Consider the following 23,085-nt stretch of genomic DNA (forward strand, 5'->3'; position numbering starts at 1 on the left):
ATTTTTATTTTATTAAAATTTTATTGTTGATTTATGCCCTATATTTGCATTTATTTTATTGTATTTGTCTTGTATTTATTTATTTGATTATTTTATTTGGATTTATTTTAATTTGATTATTTTTGGTTTTATTTATTTTATTTCGATTTATTTTAATTTTTATTGTTTCCGCTTATTTATTTGCATTAATTATTTTTTTTTATGAAATTTGTTGTTATGTTCTCGGCGGCAGGATTCTTTGAGGATTCGTGGGCGTCCTTAACTTGGTTAAAGGATAGTGAAAATCTTCCCGGTGTGCAAGGATACGACGACGAGTTTCGATGAGTGGGTCTTTCGAGGTGTAAGGTCTGCGACGGTGTATATCCAACGATGGTTTTTTTTTTACGAGTGTATTAAAGACTGCGAGCGATGTTTATTCCAAGAGTTGATCTTGCGAAATGTCTGCGAGCGATGTGTATTTAATGAGATGATCTTGCGAAGTGTGTCCCTCCTAGCGAGGGTCCCCTGTATTTATTGTAATGCTTAAGCTAGCCGACGCTGCTGCCGCGGGCAGAGCAGAACTGGAGATGTGTGTGGGCCACGTGTGTGTGTGCTTGAAGCGTCCCTTTGCCGGCGTTGACGCTGGCAGTGACGTTGACTACGATTTCTGGCGTAACTGTACCGCTTGTTTTGGCGACGATGCGCCGTATGCACCAATGGAAATTTACCACGCGTTTTTTTTCTATTCCCTTTTCTCCTGTACTTTGCCGATTTTTGCCGGCGACCGTACGTCGCGACACGTGGGACGAAAATTTCTTACACTCGCAAAAACGAATGCGCGCTGGTCGAAAGATATGTTTATAAATTATATTTCCTGACATTAAATTTTCTATCCTCGTCCTTTAGAAAACTAAATTTCCCTGTTTTTGCCTTCGCGAAAAATTTATATTTATATATTTTTCTACTAAAAAATGTTGTTTTTCGGCCAATGGGGCTTTAATCCACTGAGAAAAATTATCCTAGCTGTCCTGACCGGTCCCTGTTCGGGCGTCATCTGTAAGGATGTGTCTTAGGCCGGGGTAAACCTCAGCGGCCCAGGATTCCTCTCCAGAAATATTTATATTTTTAGAGATGGCCAGAACATGGACGCCGAATTTTAATGAATTTTCTAGGCAAAAGGGGCTCGTTTTTAAAGGCAAATTACTTCGGGAAAAATGGGAATCTAGAATGGTCACCCTGGCGATGGCCAGGTGCTCCTCCGTTTCCTGCGCCCGCTCGGTTGCCCAGCAGCGGCGCCTCTTCCGATCGGCAAAATGTAGATCGAAAGGGAAAGGGAGAGGGGAAGGGGAAACCTAAAGCGCGCGATCACCCTGGCGGTGGCCAGGTGCTCCTCCGTTTTCCTGCGCTCGCCCGGTTGCCCAGCAGCGGCGACTCTTCAGATCGGCAAAATCTCCGCCGCCCGGGATGACCCAGCGGCGATGGCGGGTAAAATGCAGATCGGAAGGGAAAAGGAGAGGGAAGAGGGGAATCTGTGAGCACGTGCCGGCGGCGAGGAGCTCGTACCTCGGGAAAACACAGCAGCCCCGATGCCCACGCCAGATCTGTGCCCGGGAGAACCCAGCGGCGACAAATCCCGCTCCCGTCCCGCTTCTCCGGCCCGGAGCTTGCCCAGCGGCCACGCGAAGTTGGTGCGGGAGAACCCAGCCACCAGCTCGGCGAGTGAGTGAGCGGGAGGGGAACACTTTGGCACGCGTCAGAATAAGGGTTGACTGTTGCTACGCGGAGTTCGGTGTGAGAGAGAGGGAGAACGAGATACGACTTTGATCTTCATTTTTATTGCTTAGCTATTTTGTACATTTATTCCTAACTTTGGCTACGGCTACAATACCCTGCCAGGCCCTACGCCACACTCCAAGAATCTGCCCTCACATGGCGCTCGGCCGGCCCACCCGCTGTTATCGGTGGACTGGGACACGTGTCCGGCAGCCAGGATATGAGTTAGCACTCGCGTGTCCTTTTTAGGACTTGGATGTTGGCTTCGATTTGTTTCGAGTCCTTTCGGACTTATCGCGGGGACTAGATTCGACCGATCGCGTTTGCTGTCGCCAGAGAAGTGATCGCGGTCGCAGCTTGCAAAGCCCTTGTCGCCTCGTCTCTGCCAAAAATGTCCGGGCAGCGCAGCTTTCGGCCGTCGGCTTTGTTATTGTTATTGTTTATGTTTTGATCGGCATGTAAATAAACACGACCAAAACGTAAACACGCACGATCGTCGGAGGGGAAACGTCGCTGCCTCTGCCGCTGTCGCGTCGGCAGCGGAGAGGGGAAATGTTTTTAGCGCGTCGCGGTCCCTACAGTCGCTTCCCTAAAAACGTGTACATCTACTTGTTTTCTGTCTTTGCTTAGTTATAATTTGTCCCTCCATGGGCAAAATACGTTTGGCTTCGTGCCATTAAATATACAGTTGTAGGTGTGTGTGGTGTGTGTGCTTAATTCTAACTTATAAAATATGCTAACTTCTAGGATTAATATTGATTATATTATATATATTTACATTATGTACCTCTGTTTTGTGACTTCGTCACTGTGTTGCCAGTGGTGGGACAAAACAGCTGTTCCAGCGGTGTGTGTCTTGGCTTACTGTTATCGATAGATTCAGTTTGTCCACGAGAGGGCGCTTTTTAGCGCCGATTTTCTCCGCCAGAGAAGTAAAACGCATTTCTTCACCGAGAGTGGGCGTTTTCTGCTTCCGACTTTCACCGCAAGAAGGCGGTAATTCTAAACATTTTTTCGGCGGTATCTCATCGCCGAATTCTTTTCGATAAAACCAAAAATAAAAAACAATAAACAAAAGCTATTGCTGTGGTGGGTGCTGTCGCCATGAGCGACTCAAGCAACACCATCAACATGGAGGTAGATAAAGAGGCTGGGGTCACAATGATGAAGGCTGAATGGCAAATCCTGAAGCCCAAAACAATACCATCTAAAAGAAGTCTTCCTAGGGACTCACCGGAACCAAAAAGAGCAGCCAAAAAAGCAAATGCTGTTGAAATAAGAGAAACATCTTCTAGCCTCAGTTTGAGCAGCTCGAGCGATTCAGAGCTTGAGGAAGGAGAGGCCCGCCCGTTTATATATCCGAAAATGACTGCCAAGAAGAAGCAAGTTACAAAAATGGATGATGAGCCCAGCACCTCAAATCGATTCGCAAAACTGCCTATTGAGGGCAGCCATAGTAACTCCAACAAAAATGTAGAGCCGACGGCCGCACCCAAACCTCCCCCAATTTTCATCCCGGGGGTAAAAAACATAGGAGATATGCTAAATGACATACGTAGAATTGTTGAAGCCGGCAACTTTTCATATAAAGCTACAGGCGGAGGTAACATCAGGCTAATGCCCAAAGACAGCCTTACGTATAGAAAAATTGTCGGCCATTTGGACAATTGCGGAGTAGCTTTTAGAACTTATCAACTAAAGGAGGAGAGAGCCTTTCGGATAGTCGTTAAAGGCTTGCATTTTTCGACTCCCACAACTGAGATAGTGGAGGCACTTGACAAGCTTGGACATAAGGTACGTGATGTAAAAAATGCACTGTCAAGATCTAATAAAACCCCGATGTCGATGTTCTTTGTCAACCTGGAGCCAGCTAAAAACAACAAAAATGCGTTCAAAATCACTAGACTCTGTCACGCCGTAGTCACAGTTGAGGAGCCCAAAAACTTCGACGACGTTGTGCAGTGCTTTCGCTGCCAAGCATTTGGTCACACCAAAAAGTATTGCCGGTTGCAATTCACTTGTGTGAAGTGTGGACAGGAGCACGACTCTCTTGTATGCAAAAAAGCTAAGGAGGACTCGCCCATGTGCGGAAATTGCGGTGAAGGACACACTGCATCTTATCGTGACTGCAAAGTTTACCAGGAAGCGAAAAAGCGCTTTGGCGCTAAGCCTAAGACAACGGCAGCGGCACCACAGTCTCGCGCCCCGCAGGCAAACTGGCACCCCAACGCTGCTACAAACCAGAAATTCAGCTACGCCAACATAGCTAGAAATGGGGCTGCTCAATTCATTGGGAACAATTCTTCCAACACTCAAGGTCCCATTGAAGACGTATACAACCTGGAGCAGAGGTTGATGCGGCAAATGGAAACAATGATGAACAATATGTTCACTCAATTCATGAATATGATGATGGCCATGTTCTCAAGTCAACTTAACACTCATCAATGTCCATAAACACTCAGATAATAATCTGGAATGCGAATGGCTTGAGCAAGAGCAAGCCTGTAGTGGAGCATTATATTAAAACTAATCAAGTTGATGTAATGCTTGTGTCGGAGACGCATTTCACCACCAGAACTCATTTCTCTATTCCCGGCTATGAGACCATAAATGCAATGCACCCTGGCGACAGAATACGGGGCGGTGCTTCAATTATTGTAAGGAGTGGTATACAATTCCAGGAGCTCGAGCCCGTTCAGCTTGAGTGGATGCAGTGTGCGAAGATCCATCTACAGACGTCTATAGGAAAAATCACCATTGCTGCAGCGTACTTGCCACCACGTTTTACAATAAATCAAGCGGATCTAGCCCAAGTCCTGACGAGCCTGGGACCCAAATTTATAATTGGTGGAGATTTCAATGCAAAACACACTTGGTGGGGGTCAAGAACCATCAATCCTAAAGGAAGCACACCTACAGATGCATAAGGGAAATGGGTTGCAGTGTCCACTCAACTGGGGAGCCCACTTACTGGCCCGCTGATCAAACTAAAATTCCGGACCTCTTGGACTTTAGCTTCAGCAGAGGAATTGACCCGACAAAAATAACCACCAATGCATGCTACGATCTCTGTTCGGACCATAGCATGGTAAAGGTACTGTTAAACAGCTCGTATATTAGGAACCCAGTCGCAGTAAAACTTATTAGACGCAAGACTAACATTTGCGCATATAAAAGATGGCTGGAGGAGCACGTTGACCCTGAACCGGAAATCCAAACTCCAGTAGAAATCGATGAGGCGGTGGAAAGCCTTACCAGAAACGTACACATGGCAGCAAGCGTTGCAACTCCTACGGTGGAAACAACCCAGAGCACGCATCGCAGAACTCACAGAGATAACTACCTCTGGTCGACGGAGTTGGCTTCAATGGTAAGAAAAAGAAGAAGACTGAGGAGGGTCTGGCAGATCAGCAGAAATCGGAGCGACAAGACCGCATTCAATAGGGCATGCAAGGAACTTAATAGGCTGTTACTAGATCTTAAAGGTAAATCCCTCGAATCTTACCTGGAAGACCTAGAGCCATGTAGCGCGGAACATAATCTCTGGAACGCCACAAAATATCTGAAGAGGCCTGTGAAGAGAATATCAGCCGTCAAAACAAATTCCGGAGTTTGGTGTCGATCTAATCAGGAAAAAGCTAACGCCTTTGCAGAACACCTAAGGGACAGTTTCCAGCCCTTTGACCTGTGTGACCCGGAAGACTCGGAGGTGACTACGCAGTTCCTGGACATTGCATGCCCCATGGATTTGCCTATACCCGAAATAAACAGCGATGAAATTCAAGAAGAAATCGTCAATCTGAAGTCATCGAAATCTCCCGGATATGACCGCATAGATGCCGCTGCGTTAAAACACCTCCCGTTGAACTGCATCGAGAATTTAAAAACTATAATGAACCAAAGCTTGAGACTTGGCCACTTTCCATCACAGTGGAAATGCGCCGAAGTCATGGTCATCCCAAAACCTGGCAAACCGGAGGCTGAGCTGGCTTCGTATAGGCCAATTAGCCTTTTAACAATCTTCTCTAAAATTCTAAAGAAGCTATTTGTTAAAAGGTTGATGCTCATTATAGAAGAGAAGAACATCATTCCAGACCATCAATTCGGATTCAGACGAGGACATGGAGCAGTTCAGCAATGCCATAGTCGTTGGCCAGATTTTAGACTCTTTCGAAAACAAAAAGTTTTGTGCTGCTACATTCTTGGACGTTCGACAAGCCTTTGATCGGGTATGGCATCAAGGTTTGCTCTATAAGCTGAAAAACAGCCTGCCTACGCCGTTTTATCTCCTCTTAAAGGCCTACCTTGAGAACAGACGTTTCTATGTGAGATATAACCATGCAGAGTCTATTATCCACGAAGTGCATGCTGGAGTTCCTCAAGGTAGTGTGCTAGGTCCCATTTTATACTCCTTGTATACTGCAGACATGCCGATGCCAACGGGACCAAATCACACCACATGCACATACGCTGACGATACAGCATTTCTTGTGTCAGCCGACACACTTGCGATGGCAGCTCAAAATATGCAGCAAACATTAGACAACCTGCAGCCGTGGTGACAAAGGTGGAACATGGTAATTAATGCAGAGAAATCCACGCACACCACATTTGCTCTAAGACCAGGAACCTCTCCGACAGTTCACCTGAATGGCACAGCTATCCCACAGAAGCCAACTGCAAAATACTTGGGGTTGACTCTTGATGCTAAACTAACATGGAGAGAACACATCTCGGGGAAGGTCAAGCTGATGCAACACAAATATAGGCAAATGTCTTGGCTACTGAGAAGAGGAAGCAAGCTTTCCATTAAAAATAAGCTTCTTGTGTACAAGGCCATCATCAAGCCAGCCTGGACTTACGGCATTGAACTGTGGGGCACAACCTCATCCACAAAAATAAAGAGATTGGAAAGAGCCGAAAATAAAATAATAAGAAAATTGATTAACGTCCCGTACTACGTGCGCAACACCACCATTAAACGAGACTTAAACCTGCCTACAGTCGTGGAAGAAATAGCCAAATGTAGCAGAAGGCACCTGGACAAACTACAGCAGCACGACAACCCCCTGGCCAACCACATTCTGGACAGCAATGATCAAAGTAGACGACTACATAGATGGCACCCACTGGATCTGCCATTCAGAGTAATACCTCACCCACCCTGAACACTAAAACACTGTCAAAATAACATAAATTGTTAGCCCACTAGTGAATGTAATCAAACAATTTAATTTAATGCCCTATGGGCAGATGTAAATAAAGAATTAATCAAACGAAAAAACAAAAAAATCTAATTAGTGACGCGCATGAATTGATTAACGAGATTCCTACTGTCCCTATCTACTACTGGTCACACTGGTTTTGTCCATGCGGTCGGACGTGTTTTTCTTGGTGCGCTCGGAGAAAATTGTTATAGTGAACGTTATAGTTGATATAAAACAGCGAAGATTGTTTTGATTGAGACAGAAGTGTTTGCGCTACAAAGTGTGAGTGTTTTCACGTGCGGGCTTGTTTCTTTTTTAAAGAAATTAGCAATTTTCTTTTTTGCAATTGCAAAAAGGGAGGTGTGACCGTTTGTAAGTTAGCGGAATTTGGACGTAAAGTGCGACAGGTGCTACTTCTTCCTAAACGGTAGGAGTGTTGGCTAGGGTTCGTGTCCCGGCTAAAGCGTGTGTGCGTCGAAACGTCGGTAGGTGGCGCAATATGTGTAAAAACATTTTCTACTTGTGTATATATGCCGGTAGTTAGCGTATTTGTGACTTTGTCGTTTGGCGGTCTTTAGACATGGCGCCGACTAAGGCGAATAAACGTACTCGTGACGTTACCAATCCAATGGCGGTAAACGACGAGAGCGAAGCTTTGTCGGACTCTGATGAGGTGAGTAGAAAGAAGGTTGATACCAAGGGGATGGCAAACAAGGGAAAGGTTGCTAAGGCAATTAACGCTAAGGGAAGTGGCACTCGAAAGCAAGTGCAGGAAACCGAAAGCGATAGCAGCAGCTCGTCGACCACGAGTGAGGATGAGGCTGAGCAGCCTGTTCTGTCGGTTTCTGTGCCGGTTTCTGAGGCGGTTCCTGTGCCGGTAGCTGAGTCGGTTTTAGAAGCTCGTGCTGTACCCCAAGTCGAGGCAAAGATGAACAAGATAAAAGAAGTGACGGAAATGAAGGAGGTTAGCCAGGAGTTAATCGAGCTAGCTCTTGAGGCTGGACTTCCCGCAGCGAAAGTTGGTGACGTGGTGAAGCTTAGTAATCGTTTTGAGTTGCTAATATTTTCGCTGATTGCGGAGAATGAGCGACTCAAGGGCCGGTTGGAGGCGGGTCACTCTGCGCCAGTAGGTGCAACTAGGGTGCAAGCGGCTGTTCCGTCGGTTCCGCTGCAAATGGGTCCAGTGGTCGGTTTGCCGACGCCTCCTGGTCCGAGGCCAATTGACACCTGGTCCGTAGTAGTGCGCAGCAAAAATGCTGGCGTTGCTGCGAAGGACGTGGTCGAGAAGGTGGTAAGGGAGGTTGCACCGTCTCTTGGTGTGCGGGTGCATGAGGTGAAGCCCATGCGGGATGGTGGCGTATTGGTACGCACTCCGTCTTTGGCCGAGCGGAAAAAGATTGCAGACAACTCAAAGTTTGCTGAAGTCGGGTTGAATGTGGCGGTGAATGAGAAATTAGGGCCTAAGGTTGTCATTCAGGGAGTACACCGGCGAATTAGTTCAGATGAACTTATGAAAGAGTTGTATAAAAACAACTTGAAAGAAAAAATGACCCACAATGAATTTGTTAAGGGTGTGCGTATTGTCAGCAAGCCGTGGGAAGCCTCTGATGGAGTTATAAATGTCATTCTGGAGGGATCAGCTGAGGCTATGCAGCTTCTCCTCAATGTCGAACGCTGCTACGTCAAGTGGTTTTCGTTTAGAGTCAGAAGCTTTGACCCTGTGGTCGGATGCTTCCGCTGCCTGGGTTTTGACCATAAGGTCGCTGACTGCAACGCTGCTAAGGAGGTTTGCCGTCGATGCGGTGAAGGGGGCCACAGGTCAAATAGGTGTGGAAACTCGTTGAACTGCCGAAATTGTGCCTTCAAGGGAGCACCATCTGGGCATCTCATGATGTCAGTGGCCTGCCCCTTATACAGTGCAATGGTCGATCGGGTGAATGCTAGACATTAATATGAATAGTTTATTCATTCAGATTAATTGTCAGAGATCATATGCAGTTATGTGTGAGGTGGGTCAAATGCTGAGTGAAAGGAACTGTGCGGTGGCTCTAGTGCAAGAGCCGTATACAACCAATGGTTGTATTCGGGGATTGCCAGCATCAATGCGAGTTTTCGTAGATAGCGGATGCCAGGCAGCAGTTGTTGTGAATGATCCCAGCCTGGAGTGCACTTTAGTGAATTCTACGGATCGGGGTGTATGTGTTAGTGTGAATGGTAGGTTTGGCAGGATTTTTATGGTGAGTGTTTATTGTAGGTTTGGGGAACCCCTTCGGCCGTACATTGCGTACATGGATGCGGTGCTACTACTGGCGAGTAGCGATCCTGTCATTCTCGGTACTGATGCGAATGCTTTTTCTCCGATGTGGTTCAGCAAGATATCTGGACATGCGTCTGGATATTCGAACTTCACTCGGGGTAAGGAGCAAGCTGAGTGGGCTGCGTTTCACAATGTTCAGGTCGTGAATGAACCCAGTGAGTGGTACACATTCGACGGTCCAAGGGGGAAAAGTGACATTGATGTTACTTTTGTGAATGAGGTGGCAAAGAGAATGTATGATTTCAGATGGTGTGTTTTGGGGGGTCATGGGGTGAGTGACCACAATCCTATCCAGATTGTGATGAACCACTCCATAGCCCCAAGTGTAAATGATGGGTGTAATCGTTGGCGCATTACTCGGCCCAATTGGAGGCAGCATGGGGTATTTGTGCGAGAGGCGGGCTCTGAGGTACCGCTTAGCATTTTTACTGCTAAGACTGTGAATGAACAGATTGCATGTGTAAACGACTGGGTGAGTAGAGCGAATGATTGCGTGTTTGAAAGACCCCATGTAAGGAGTCGAAGGAGTGTGAAATGGTAGACTCACGAACTTACAGTGAAGCGACGGGCCGTTAGGTTCTTGAGGAAGCGATTCCAAAGAGCCAGATCTACCAATGGTGAAAATGTGGCGCATCTCAGGGTTGAACTTAGTCGAGCCTTGGCTGAGTACAAAAGATTGCTTGTGAGTGTGAAAGTGAGTGAGTGGCGTTCATTTTTGGAGCGTAACCAAAATGACCCTTGGGGTCGTGTATATAAAATTGTGAGAGGAAAAGGTCTCAAAACGGATGTTAGTGCTCTTCGGGTTGACGGCAACTTGCTTACAGCATGGAGGGACTGTGTGAAAGTCTTGATGAGTGAATTCTTTCCCAGAGAGGATCAGCGGCGAGAACTGCCTAGTGTAGTTAATGTTGCTGATCCCCTTCTGGCGAGTGAATTGGAGTGGGAGATTCGGAGTAATCCGAGGTCTTTTCGGGGCATCAGCCTTATTCCTTTTCTTGGAAAAGTTCTGGAGAGGGTGTTGGTGGAACGGCTTCAGGAAAGAGTGAATGCTAGTATCTCTGAGAGGCAGTATGGATTTAGGCAGGGCAGATGTGTAGAGGATGCATGGAGGTTTGTCAAAGACACTGTTGTGTCTAGCAACTCCCATTATATCCTGGGCATATTTGTGGATTTTAAGGGCGCGTTTGATTACCTGAGATGGGCAAGTGTGATTGAAAGATTGGAAGAATGTGGCTGTCGGGATTTAGCTCTTTGGAAGAGTTATTTTTCTGGCAGAAAGGCGTGTATTGTAGGGCAGAATGAAAGTGTGAGCATGAATGTGGTTCGCGGCTGTCCCCAGGGTTCCACTTGCGGTCCATTTATATGGAATCTCATGATGGATACCTTGCTGAGGGAGCTCGAACAAGTGTGTAAATGTTGCGCTTATGCTGACGATTTGCTTATTTTGGTTGAGGGACGTACTCGATCTGAGATTGAGACATTTGCCAGCGAGTATATGCAGATTGTAAAAGTTTGGGGCAATGGTGTTGGCGTCAGTCTTGCGATGGACAAGACGGTTGTGATGCTGCTCAAGGGCAAATTGTCTCCGAGACGGCATCCAATTGTTAGGTTGGGTGATGTTAGCTTAAAATATGCAACATGTGTGAAATATTTGGGTATTACTATTGGCGAAAGGTTGAACTTCTCACCTCATATCGCCAGTCTCAAAAATAGATTGCTCGGACTGATTGCGCCAGTGCGTCGAATTTTGAGAAATGAGTGGGGCCTGAGCAGGAGGGCTGTGCGAACCATATATAGCGGTCTGTTTGTTGCCTGTGCAGCGTACGGAGCGTCTGTATGGTTTGATACGGTCATGACTGCTTCGGGCAGAATGAAAGTGCTGGCTTGCCAGCGAGTGATTATGGTAGGTTGTTTGCCTGTGTGTCGTACTGTCTCTACGGAAGCAATGCAGGTGCTGTTGGGTGCATGTCCCCTTGATTTAGAGGTTCGGCGCAGAGCCATTCTCTATAAAATCAAAAAGGGGTTGCCATTGCCGCATAATGAATGGCTTGGGGATAGAATTGTGGAGAGATTAGGTCTTAGCGAATGTAAGGTTTTATTGAGTGAGTGTGTCTTGTCGATATGGCAGGAGAGATGGCGAACAAGTGTGAATGGACGAGTAACTTTTGAATTCATCACTGATGTCTCATTTGTCAGTAATTGCCAAGACTTTGGGTTCAACCTTAGTTTAGGTTTTTTGCTGACTGGTCATGGGTCTCTGAATGATTTCCTAAGTAGGATTCAGCGTAGTGACACTCGGGAATGCCTTTGTGGCGCGAGTGAGGAGACGTCAATACATGTTCTTTGTGAATGTCCATTGTACGCTGACATTCGAGACCTTCAAGCCTGGGGTGTCACTCATGTTGGCGGAGGGTTTGATGTCAGTCAGGTGCTCTCCACAAGGGAAAGAGTAGAAATGCTGAATGAGTTTGCAAGGGTGGCCTTTTCTCGGCGGCGTTTGTTGGAAGCGTGAGAATGTGTTTGATTGGGGATTGTGTGTAGGTGAATGATATGAATGACTGTTGGGGATATTCGGTGAATTTTTGCGTTGTCTTTGGGGGCCACCAGTCCCCGGGCTTCATGGTAGCTGAAACTGGGAGTGCTTTGAATAGGAGCACGAACCTGACCAGAGGATTTTTCTGGTACCACGGGCGCTGGGGATAAACAGAGGCGGTGTCAACCCTCTGCCTCTTCGCAAAGTCCTTTTAGGATCGTTGGGAACATAGCTGGCCGCCTTTTGTTGCGGTTTGATCATTGATCAACAGTAAAATGCTGCAATTGCAGAAGAGGAAGGAATAGTCCTCGCTCTGAACAGTGAGAAAACCATGTCCATGAGCATGGTGTATACTGTACCACCTGTAAGTTAGCCCAGGCTAATTTGCGTCTATTCCAAGCAGCTATGCAATTTCTATGGCGACCATTCCGAGATTGTTTGGAATCTAAAATGGTAGTGTCTTTAGTGGCACGAGGCTTGACCGGAGGCTTTATTTTCTGGTACCACGGGAGCCAGAGCCCGCGGAACCTAGTTTCCGTCCTGGCTATGGTGCGGCCCTTCGGGGAGATTCGTGGTGGCTGTGGTTTAACGTTCAAATGCGAACAGAGCCTAGGCTCGGCGTGGAGTTGCGTTATACAACCGGGTGCCGTGACCCAAAGATCGGAAGAGGTGTTAGATAGGCCTCCCTCCTCACCAAGGAGCCAGCCATGACCAAACAGATTGACTGTTATTTGGTATCCCGCGGACTGTAGTCCAAGGGGGCGGTGATTGACGCATAAATTAATCCCTTGTGCATGGGGACCGTGGGATAGAGCCAACATGGCAGGTGCTCACGTTAAACACATTGACTTTCGTGTCCCTATCTACTGTCTAGCGAAACCACAGCCAAGGGAACGGGCTTGGAATAATTAGCGGGGAAAGAAGACCCTTTTGAGCTTGACTCTAATCTGGCAGTGTAAGGAGACATAAGAGGTGTAGAATAAGTGGGAGATATTAGACTTCGGTTTGGTATCGACAATGAAATACCACTACTCTTATTGTTTCCTTACTTACTTGATTAAATGGAACGTGTATCATTTCCTAGCCATTATACGGATATATTTATTATATCTTATGGTATTGGGTTTTGATGCAAGCTTCTTGATCAAAGTATCACGAGTTTGTTATATAATCGCAAACAAATTCTTTAATGAGACGATGCATTTATGTATTTTTGATTTGAAAATTTGGTATAACTCCAATTACTCAGGTATGATCCAATTCAAGGACATTGCCAGGTAGGGAGTTTGACTGGGGCGGTACATCTCTCAAATAATAACGGAGGTGTCCCAAGGCCAGCTCAGTGCGGACAGAAACCACACATAGAGCAAAAGGGCAAATGCTGATTTGATCTCGGTGCTCAGTACACACAGGGACAGCAAAAGCTCGGCCTATCGATCCTTTTGGTTTAAAGAGTTTTTAACAAGAGGTGTCAGAAAAGTTACCATAGGGATAACTGGCTTGTGGCGGCCAAGCGTTCATAGCGACGTCGCTTTTTGATCCTTCGATGTCGGCTCTTCCTATCATTGTGAAGCAAAATTCACCAAGCGTTGGATTGTTCACCCATGCAAGGGAACGTGAGCTGGGTTTAGACTGTCGTGAGACAGGTTAGTTTTACCCTACTAATGACAAAACGTTGTTGCGACAGCATTCCTGCGTAGTACGAGAGGAACCGCAGGTACGGACAAATTGCACAATACTTGTTCGAGCGAACAGTGGTATGACGCTACGTCCGTTGGATTATGCCTGAACGCCTCTAAGGTCGTATCCGTGCTGGACTGCAATGATAAATAAGGGGCAATTTGCATTGTATGGCTTCTAAACCATTTAAAGTTTGTAATTTATTTTATAAACGACAATGGATGTGATGCCAATGTAATTTGTAACATAGTAAATTAGGAGGATCTTTGATCACCTGGTGCCACGCTAGTTACATATAAAAGCATTATTTAATACAATGACAAAGCCTAGAATCAATTGTAAACGACTTTTGTAACAGGCAAGGTGTTGTAAGTGGTTGAGCAGCTGCCATACTGCGATCTGACTGAAGCTTATCCTTTGCTTGATGATTCGATTTATTTTTTTTTGTATTTTGTGACGGTTAGGTCATTCCTCGGGGCTCAAGGATGGCCAGGGTTCGTCTCAGAAATTTATTTGTTGTCTGAGGTGGTTGCTGAAAGAGATGCCGACCCGGTCCCAGAGTAGAACGCAGAGAAATATGCCGTAACTATAATTATCTGTTTATTGCCTCCAACATTACAAGTGTTAAAAAGATTGGGTTTAGTCTGCTGCCGCGGGTAGTCGCTCTGGAACGCCGCACTTCAGGGTCAGGTACATCCTTCCCGCTCGGGTCGACAGTGTCGGTAAAACGCCGATGCGCAGATGCTCCTTAGATCTCCTAGAGTGACAATAACTGGTGGAGGCCCTCAGGTCTGCCAGTTAGTGGAATAACTTGTTAGCGGAGACCCTGAGATCTTCCAGTTAGCGAGCAGATTTGTGGAGTCCCTAAGGTCTTCCAATCTTTAGAAGTTTGTAGAGGCCCTCAGGTCTTCTAAGATGAGAAGTTTGTAGAGGCCCTAAGGTCTTCTATTATGAGAAGTTGGTAGAGGCCCTAAGGTCTTCTAAGATAAGAAGTTGTTAGAGGCCCTTAGGTCTTCTAAGATCGAGAAGTTTGTAGAGGCCCTTAGGTCTTCTAAGATTGAGAAGTTGGTAGAGGCCCTTAGGTCTTCTAAGATTGAGAAGTTTGTAGAGGCCCTTAGGTCTTCTAAGATTGTAGAGGCCCTAAGGTCTTCTAAGTTTGTAGAGGCCCTAAGGTCTTCTAAAAGAGAGAAGTTGTTAGAGGCCCTAAGGTCTTCTAAGATTGAGAAGTTTGTAGAGGCCCTAAGGTCTTCTAAGTTTGAGAAGTGGTTAGAGGCCCTAAGGTCTTCTAAAAGAGAGAAGTTTTTAGAGGCCCTAAGGTCTTCTAAGTTTGAGACGTGCACGGAGGCCCTAAGGTCTACCGAGATATATAGAGACTTATAGGGAGGCCCTTAGGTCTTCCAATATTGAGACGTACAGAGAGGCCCTAAGGTCTTCCACAAGTTATAGACGTAAGATATGGTCGGGATCCGACTATGGGTTACCGCTTACCAATATACCTTACTTAACCGTGCTCCTTGGGTGACTCCTTGCTGCTGGCTTCCCCTTAGCTCCTGGTAGAGGACTTGGCCGATCGCTGGCCGAAAACTGAATGCCTTCCAAGGGCTGAGGCTCGCCTTATATAGGGCTCTGGCAGGGTCGAGTGTGACCGCCGCGCCCGGAGAAATTTGCCATTAAGAGTGTGGCCAGATCCTCATTTGGGCCAGTGTGACCCTTTGCGCCTGATCATGGCGCGCGCGCGCATTTAATTCAAATCTATTCCATATATTCATAGTTTCCTAGTGTATAATCCATTATCATCCTTATTTTATATTTTATATATATCTTGTGCGTCACACTCCCCCCTCGCTTCGAAGGCGGTGTGATACCGCACCGTAATCATTTTCCTCTGTCGAATACGCTTCTCCAGGGTCCGGTGGTGCCCTCCGATTGTACCATCTGCCGTTGTATCTTCCATTTTCCTCCCGGTTCACCTTCTTGAGCAAGTCCCGCGCCGTATGACCTTAGTTCTACTGATGAACTTGTCCGTTGCCATTTCCTCTTGCCCCTTTCCGTTGTCTGTATCGCTGTGCCATCGTTGCCTGGGGTTGCTCGTTGCAGTTTTGCCCCTGCCTCTACTTCTGCCATCATCTGCTCCTTTATGTCTTGCCCTTCATGCTCCACTCCGTAACGTTCCTGCTCTCGCCGTCTTTTCCGCTCCTGTTCCTCTGCCCACGTCGCAACCTCCTTTGATTGGTCCATGATTCCCGTGTCCATACCGTCTTGATCGACCTCCCTTTCGACTTCCTCTGGTTGTTCTGTGTCTTCTTGCCCATCGGTTGACCGCATATACAACTCGCTCTTTCGAATTCCGAGTGTGTTATACGGCTCTTGAATCTCCTGGCCTGTCTGCTCTGGTCCAATCGTCGCAGTTCCACAGCACTCCTTATATCCCTCGCTGATCTCCGGGGTGAGTCTTTGCTGTGCCTGGTCGAAAACCGATTCCGATTCTATTATCTCGACTATTTCCGCCAGTTTGAGGAATTCGAGAAGTGTCTTAAATTCCGATCTTCTCGTATACAACTTTATCTCGCTTTTACAATTTACGTAGATACGGTCCAATTTTTCCTCCTCTGTCAAATCTGCAAATCTCATCATTTGCCTTAAGCTCATTGCGTATTCCCTCGCCGACTCCCACTCTTCTTGCTTCCGCTGCGCAATTTTCTCCCTCAATTGCTCCTTGTACCTTCGTGGTAAGAAGTACTCCACTAACTCTGATGTCAGCTTTGCCCAACTGTCTTTTTTGACAGGGAAGCAGATCCACCAGTCGATTGCTGCTTCTTCCAAAATGAATGGCATCGTTTGCACCAATTGATCGTGCTGGATGCCGTATCCCGTCGCCCAATCCTCCATTTTCTTAATGAACTCCAGTGGATTAGTCATCCCATCGTACCGGATTCCCCAGCTTCGTATCCGGTCCAGGATCTCGACGTCCATCTTTCGCTCCATCTTCAGATCTGTCTGCTCTGATCCCGACTCAATGCAACAATCCTGTCTTGAGCCCTTACGTGTATTCCGCAGGTGCGTTCTTCGACCCTAAATATATCTAGGTCGACATAACTCTACCGCTCTGTCGGTCTATCTCTTGCAACCACTCAATCTGCTCGGGCGCCACTGTGACGGTTAGGTCATTCCTCGGGGCTCAAGGATGGCCAGGGTTCGTCTCAGAAATTTATTTGTTGTCTGAGGTGGTTGCTGAAAGAGATGCCGACCCGGTCCCAGAGTAGAACGCAGAGAAATATGCCGTAACTATAATTATCTGTTTATTGCCTCCAACATTACAAGTGTTAAAAAGATTGGGTTTAGTCTGCTGCCGCGGGTAGTCGCTCTGGAACGCCGCACTTCAGGGTCAGGTACATCCTTCCCGCTCGGGTCGACAGTGTCGGTAAAACGCCGATGCGCAGATGCTCCTTAGATCTCCTAGAGTGAGAATAACTGGTGGAGGCCCTCAGGTCTGCCAGTTAGTGGAATAACTTGTTAGCGGAGACCGTGGAGTCCGTAAGGTCTTCCAATCTTTAGAAGTTTGTAGAGGCCCTCAGGTCTTCTAAGATGAGAAGTTTGTAGAGGTCCTAAGGTCTTCTATTATGAGAAGTTGGTAGAGGCCCTAAGGTCTTCTAAGATAAGAAGTTGTTAGAGGCCCTTAGGTCTTCTAAGATCGAGAAGTTTGTAGAGGCCCTTAGGTCTTCTAAGATTGAGAAGTTGGTAGAGGCCCTTAGGTCTTCTAAGATTGAGAAGTTTGTAGAGGCCCTTAGGTCTTCTAAGATTGAGAAGTTTGTAGAGGCCCTAAGGTCTTCTAAGTTTGTAGAGGCCCTAAGGTCTTCTAAGTTTGTAGAGGCCCTAAGGTCTTCTAAAAGAGAGAAGTTGTTAGAGGCCCTAAGGTCTTCTAAGATTGAGAAGTTTGTAGAGGCCCTAAGGTCTTCTAAGTTTGAGAAGTGGTTAGAGGCCCTAAGGTCTTCTAAAAGAGAGAAGTTTTTAGAGGCCCTAAGGTCTTCTAAGTTTGAGACGTGCACGGAGGCCCTAAGGTCTACCGAGATATATAGAGACTTATAGGGAGGCCCTTAGGTCTTCCAATATTGAGACGTACAGAGAGGCCCTAAGGTCTTCCACAAGTTATAGACGTAAGATATGGTCGGGATCCGACTATGGGTTACCGCTTACCAATATACCTTACTTAACCGTGCTCCTTGGGTGACTCCTTGCTGCTGGCTTCCCCTTAGCTCCGGGTAGAGGACTTGGCCGATCGCTGGCCGAAAACTGAATGCCTTCCAAGGGCTGAGGCTCGCCTTATATAGGGCTCTGGCAGGGTCGAGTGTGACCGCCGCGCCCGGAGAAATTTGCCATTAAGAGTGTGGCCAGATCCTCATTTGGGCCAGTGTGACCCTTTGCGCCTGATCATGGCGCGCGCGCGCATTTAATTCAAATCTATTCCATATATTCATAGTTTCCTAGTGTATAATCCATTATCATCCTTATTTTATATTTTATATATATCTTTGTGCGCGTCTGCGCGTCACAATTTGTTTTGTGTGATGTATATATTTTGCTATGTATACACTCACCACCGATGTGTATATGTTTGATAAATAACAAATATACTATTAAAGTATATTTTGCTTATATAGAAAACATTAAAAAGGCATAATAATAAATTGGCAAATTCCAATTCTTCCTTCAAAGTGAACGGACGTGTTTTTTTCTTGCGCTCCCGATTTGTGTAGAATTTGTCTACAAACCTCCGGGGTTTACTAACATTTAATATTTGGTGTTTCAAATAATTCCCGTTCACTTCGCGTGTGCATGCTACTTGTTTATTTTGTGCTATTTAATTCAATTTAAATTGCATTTTAGTTTGGGCTGCTGCGGTTGCTTTGCATTTTGCTCTTTTTGCATTCCCTTTTGTGCCTTTAGCGTTTGTTGTTGTTTGCGTTGCCGCGACAGCTATAAACGGTTCTACTCAGTGCTTATCTCTCGCTCTCCTGCTCATTGCCCCCCCCGCTCATCAAGTGCCGCTGCATTTAATCCCTTGCGCCCTCTCTTAAATAGTCGAAGTACAGTGGTAAGTCCTTATAATGTCCCATAATATTGTCTGCTTCGCCAAAAATTGTAAGAAAAATATTACTTACGGTGAACTCACCATCACTTGTTGGCTGTGTGACAACATAGTACATGCCAAGTGCATTGGCGTTGTTGCACAGACAGTAGATGACGTTGCCAAAAATATCGGCGTACGTTACTGCTGCGAGGCCTGCCGCGAGGTGGAGAGGGAAATGATGTCTTTTATGCGGCAAACCAGGGGTGGTTTTAAAGAGCTTTTATTGAGTTTTCACAAAACTCAAGATATGCTCTTGGCGCTGGATACTCAATTTAATAGCCTCAAGCTGTTAAATGAGTCTCCTAGGCGCAAAAAAACCGCAACTGGTGGGCAGCATATTGGCGGATCCCAGCCACCAGTGATAGGCACTGCACAGCAGCCTCCCTCGACTCTGCCCCCGACAAATTCCAAGAATCCTGGGATCGAGCGCTAAAAAAGATTCGGTATCCGAATGCGTCGCGGGTGCGACCGTGCCCCCGGTGTTGCCCAGTTCCGTTTTGTCCACTGGGGGGTCCCAACTGTTGTCTCAGCCCTCTCAGAGCCCTAATCCCAGTCCCTGCCAGGGTATCAGGCCCGGACTACCGGCCGAAAGTGGTATGGTGGCTCAGTCTGCCGTGCCAAAACCCCTTACGGCAATTCCACCAACAAAACAGTTATTTGTTTTGCGGCTTTCCCCTGATCAGACATCGGAAGGTGTCAAAGCTTTTATCCAAGGCAAAGTAAAATTCGATAGAGAAAAAATTAAGGTGGAAAAATTTAAATTTTCTTACCCTAGGAACATTTCGTCTTTCAAGATAAATGTTCCTGACGAAGTCTTTGGCACTCTATGCTCTGCCGAAACCTGGCCACAGTATGTGGTTGTCAAAGAGTTTGAAGGTACGAAAAAGAAAAAGCGGCCTGTAGGAATTACTCTTACTAGGCCAGATTTGCCCAATGCTCCGTCTACGTCTTTCAATTCCGTCCCAAAAAACTAACCAGTTCCCTTGGTATTTCCTATCAGAATGCAAGAGGCTTACGCAGTAAGCTTCCTAAATTGTATTCCGACAGCGTCGCATTTGCTTCCCAAGTTATTGTGTTCACAGAAACCTGGTTAAAGCCAGAGATTCTGAGCTCCGAAGTTTTTCCAGCTGCGTTCACAGTATACCGGCTAGATCGGCCTATCAGACGTGGGGGAGGTGTCCTTATAGCGGTCGACTCCACTCTCACGTCCGAATTAATAATTTTCGAGGAATCCAACAATGTTGAATTCCTTTGCGTGAAGCTATCAGTTAATGGTAGTTCCATTTTTGTTACATGTTCCTACATTCCTCCATTGTCCTACATTCCTTCCATTTGGAAGTCTCCAAAAGACTTTCGGATAGGGACTATTTAGTAGTTCTTGGTGATTCCAGGGGCTATTTGGTCCCTAGATAATTCCACAAACACACTTCTTACGACAACACATCATGATTTCATTGCTGGCTTGTTTGACATTTCGCTGTCCCAAGTCAATCATGTTCGAAATTCCTTAGAGCGCTTGCATGATCTTTGTTTTGTCTCAGATCCGGAAAGATTTAGTTTTGCTAGGGTGGCGCCCCTGACGCAACCCGAAGATCCCTATCATCCCACTTTCGATGTGACTATCGACATGGGGACTGTTTCACGGAATAAATCTGACAGCCCAGCCCAAGAAGTCTTCTGCTTTAGCAAGACGGATTTCGTACGGCTGAATAATTTCATAATTAATTGCAACTGTTCCGATCTTTACACATGCACTGACATGGCGGAAGCCGTGGGTATTTTTTATCGTGTTTTGAATTCATTTTTTATTGACTGTGTTCCGTTATACTGTCCGTCTACATCAAACAAGCCTCCTTGGTTTACCAGAGAGTTGACCCGCCTCAAAAATATAAAATCAAATCTATATGCTAATTATCAACGTACCGGTTCTCCGATTGTCCTATCTAGTTATTTATCAGCTCGATCCAGTTTTACTGTGTATAACGCGCAGTGCTACAATAACTATTTGACTCGTTGCAGGTCCCAGTTTTCTGAGGACCCAAAACAGTTTTATAATTTTGTTAAATCCAAGCGTAAATCCATTACTCGTCCGTCCTCGCTCTCTTTTGGTAATTCAACAGCAGATAATGATCAGGCAATAGCCGATCTTTTTGCTCAGTTTTTTGAAACCACTTACTCCAACTCAATAGACCCAAATCAGGCTTATCCTTACATCATTCCCAAATCGAACCAAATCTTCAGTCCTACCATTAACGAAAGCTCTCTTCTTAGGGATCTTCATCGTGTTAAGCCAGTTTTTTTACCAGGTCCCGACGGAATACCAGGCTGTGTGCTTAGGAATTGTGCCGAAGCCCTGTGCAATCTACTTCTCAAATTGTTTACCTTATCCTTAGAAACCTCCCACTTTCCCCTTATTTGGAAGGAATCATTTGTTATTCCTCTCCACAAAAAAGGTAGCAAATTGGATGCCAACAATTACAGAGGTATCTCTAAGTTGTCGGCCATCCCTAAACTGTTCGAAAATGTTATTACTCCTCATCTGCAGCACCTGTGTAGGTAAATTATTTCTCCATGTCAACATGGTTTTATTAGGCGAAGATCAATTACAACGAATCTGTTGGAGCTTACTTCCTTTATTATAAAGGGATACCGAAATAACTTTCAGACAGATGTAATCTATACTGATTTTGAGTAAAGCATTTGACTCTGTTAACCATTCTTTTCTTGTTCGGAAACTCGATTTAATGGGATTTCCGACTGATCTTCTTAATTGGATCTCAGGTTATCTAAATGGCAGGACGCAGAAGGTCCTTTTCGAAAATAAACTATCTAATGTTCTTAGGGTTACATCTGGCGTCCCGCAAGGGAGTCATTTGGGTCCCCTACTGTTTACATTATTTATCAACGATCTTCCCGAGGTTTTGACCAACTCCAGAGTACTTATGTATTCTGATGACGTCAAGCTTTGTGTGCAATATAACGGTGCTACTTGCCAATCAGACTTACAGACAGATCTTAACAATTTTCAAACATGGTGCTGCGTGAACTTATTAAACTTAAACGGCTCTAAGTGCAAGCTAATGGCATTCTCCCGTGTCACTCCTAAGCCTGCAACTTATACGCTAAACGGCTGCTCTTTGGAAAAAATTAATATAGTTGATGATTTAGGTGTCCGTCTGGATCCTAAACTCGACTTTATCGATCATATTTCGTGCATGGTGAATAAAGCCAGGGGTGTGCTTGGTTTCATTAAACGGTGGTCGAAGGAATTCAATGACCCCTATGTTACAAAAACGTTATATACTTCACTTGTTCGTCCTATCTTAGAATATGGATCCTGCGTTTGGAGCCCTCAGTATGGCGTCCATAGTAAACGCATAGAATCGGTTCAAAAGAACTTCTTACTTTTCGCTTTACGCGGTTTAAACTGGGATGCAAACCAGAGGTTACCGTCTTATTCTAGTAGACTCCTACTAATTAACTTACCCCCCTAATCTAATCGTAGAACCATGCTAGGTATTACATTCTTATACAACTTAATCCGTGGTGACGTGGAAAGTACTGACTGGCTCGGTCAGCTAAATTTTCACGTACCAATAAGAAACACTACATCCTTTTTACCATTAGTTTTGCCCCACTGTAGAACATCCTTTGAACTGCATGAACCCTTTAGACTCCTCTGTTCAAATTATAACGATTTGTACACAATAATATCTAACGTTGATAGCCTCCCAAAACTAAAAACTTCAATCTTAACCTACTTACGCATGCAAGCAACCAATCCGGCAATACGCCAGTAGTAGTCTCCCCGCATCCTTTTTTTTTAAGTCCTTCGCGTTTACTAATTGCTAACAAGAACAAGCACGTGCTTGGTGTCGCAAGTTCCACTTGATATGTACTGTACATAGTGCATCAACGTCTTGCAAAAAAAAAAAAAAAAAAAATATATATATTGAAAAATAATATACTTGTGTGATGTATATATTGTGCTCTACATACACTCACCAATGTATATGTTCCAACCTGTTGATAATAAGGAACAAATGTATAAAAACACATGTTTGATATATAACAAATATACTATTAAAGTATATTTTGCTTATATAGAAAACATTGAAAAGGCATAATAATAAATAATATATAATGAAAGCGTATAGCTGGAAAAATATACATATGAAAATATTATATTATGAAAACGTATAGCGGGAAAAAATACATATGGAAATATTATATTATAAAAAATAAAGTTGGATAAAATACGTATGGAAATATGATATAATGAGAAAATAAAGTTGGAAAAAATACATATGGAAATATTATATTATGAAAACGTATAGCTGGAAGAAATACATATGGAAATATTATATTATGAAAACGTATAGCTGGAAAAATAAACATATAAAAATATTATATTATGAAAACGAATAGCTGGAAAAAAATACATATGGAAATATTATATTATATA

The sequence above is a fragment of the Drosophila kikkawai genome, chromosome X, assembly GCF_030179895.1.
Source record: "Drosophila kikkawai strain 14028-0561.14 chromosome X, DkikHiC1v2, whole genome shotgun sequence".
NCBI lineage: Eukaryota > Metazoa > Arthropoda > Insecta > Diptera > Drosophilidae > Drosophila > Drosophila kikkawai.